This window comes from Microtus ochrogaster, chromosome 7 (genome assembly GCF_000317375.1).
Source record: "Microtus ochrogaster isolate Prairie Vole_2 chromosome 7, MicOch1.0, whole genome shotgun sequence".
In the NCBI taxonomy this organism is placed as follows: Eukaryota; Metazoa; Chordata; class Mammalia; order Rodentia; family Cricetidae; genus Microtus; species Microtus ochrogaster.
Window position 1 is genome coordinate 59,048,124 of NC_022014.1, and position 1,986 is coordinate 59,050,109.

Below are 1,986 nucleotides of genomic sequence, written 5' to 3' on the forward strand. Positions count from 1 at the left end.
GGGTACACTGGGTGACAAGGGGGTACACTGGGTGACAAGGGGGTATGCTGGGTGACAAGGGGGTACGCTGGTTGAAAGGGGTACGCTGGGTGACAAGGGGGGTACACTGGGTGACAAGGGGGTATGCTGGGTGACAAGGGGGTACACTGGGTGACAAGGGGGTATGCTGGGTGACAAGGGGGTACGCTGGGTGACAAGGGGGTACGCTGGGTGACAAGGGAGGTACGCTAGGTGACAAGGGGCATACACTGGGTGACAAGAGGAGTATGCTGGGTGACAAGGGAGGTACACTGGGTGACAAGGGGGGTACACTGGGTGACAAGGATCTTACTGTCCACTGCTTTCACTGTTGGGAAATAAAGAACAAAGGCCAAGTCCAAGCTTCTGAGACTTCTAGGAATCACTTTTTTTGTTATTGTTTTGTTTGCTTTACCAGACAGGGTTTCTCTGTATATCCCTGGCTGTCCTGGAACTCACTCTGTAGACCAGGCTGGCCTTAAACCCAGAGATCTGCCTGCCTTTGCCTTCGGACCACTGGGACTAAAGGCATGTGCCACCACCATCCTAATGCTGACTGGGTCTTAAAAGGCTGCTGGTCAACCCATCCATTTCCTCCATTTTATTTTCCAGGGGACAATGACTACATACCTGCCAGGTGACTTCAGGGAGCCCACAGCCTAGTATGAGCAAATCCCATACCATGGGTATAGGTGGCAATAGAAACTAGGGGATAAGTTTTGGCACCAAGCTACCCAACTCTACACGTCAGTATATTAGGCTATCTGCTGCATCAATTTCCTTATCTGTAAAATGAAGGTAATTCTAGCACATTGTGATTGCTAAAAAGAAAAAAAAATACAGATAAAAGATTTAATAGGTACCCAAACTGGCTGCTATCACACTTGTAGCAATAGATAATTGTGCAAGGCATAGGGATTAAACGATCAACTCCGAGGCTGGGTCAGCATTTGTAAATAAGAAAACTGAGTCCCAGAGAGGCGCAATGATTCGTCCTAAGACAGACAGCATAGCCAGGACTAGATCTCGGGTTTCTAGTGTCATTATACAACATCAGAGGGCACCATTCCTTCATACTACAAGATGGCCGGTATCCCGGGAGGCTTGCAATATGGCGGTCCTTCCTCCCGCCAGCCCACTCATCTTTGAGCAGCAAGATGACGGTGAAGCTGTCTGGGGTAGGAGGTCATAGCTTCTGCCTGCCAAGGGCATAGCCAAGGTCTTACTCTCCTGGGCATGAGGGAATAAGGGAGCTTATGTGTGAGAATCTACTGTCCTTGACTCTCTTCATGTGTCGCACTGCCTGGCACTACCAGTGTCCTCCAAGGTCTTCTCATCCTTGCCTTAACTACCAGGCTAATACGGTATCTTTAAAAACTATATTAAAATCCCCTTCAGAGGATTGTGCTGGGGGTCACTTTCCACACCCCATAGCTTCCTGCCATTGCCCCTACCCCACATTTACTGGTCTTTCTTCTCCCTTTGGGGAGGGGACATCCAGTTGCCAGAAACACATTTGAGATGGGAATTAGCTGCTCTCTGGGTCAGCAGAGTTTTCGCACAGCTTCTGCTCGGGACAGAAATAGCCTTCTCAGGCAAAGGGGGAGGGGCAGGAGAGGGAGGATAGTCTCCCTGGGTGCTCTTTGGGGTGGAGTACCCTTGTCCTCATCCCTTCCACTTCTTCACACTAACCCATAGGAAGTGATCCAGTGCCGTGGATGCCGTGGATGCAGAGGGCATGAGAGCTCGTGAACGTTAGCAGGGTGCCCTGGTGCCCACTGGCAGACACCTGCTTCTCTGAAGCCTGAGAGGGAGAGGGGTCAGAGAGGACTGTGCCCAAGGAAATGAGCACACTATCTCCCTGGGCTGCTGCAAGCTCTCTGCGTGAACTGGGAGTCACAGAGCTGGGCTGGACGAGTCAGTAGGTGCGTGCGTGTGTGTGTGTGTGTGTGTGTGTGTGTGTGTGTG

At 51.1% G+C, this 1,986-nt stretch overlaps 1 protein-coding gene across 1 annotated transcript in view; it reads right to left on the reverse strand.

The window, feature by feature from the left end:
• Nucleotides 1–1,986, reverse strand: part of Scn4a (sodium voltage-gated channel alpha subunit 4) — a 30,471-nt gene that overhangs the window by 12,132 nt on the left and 16,353 nt on the right.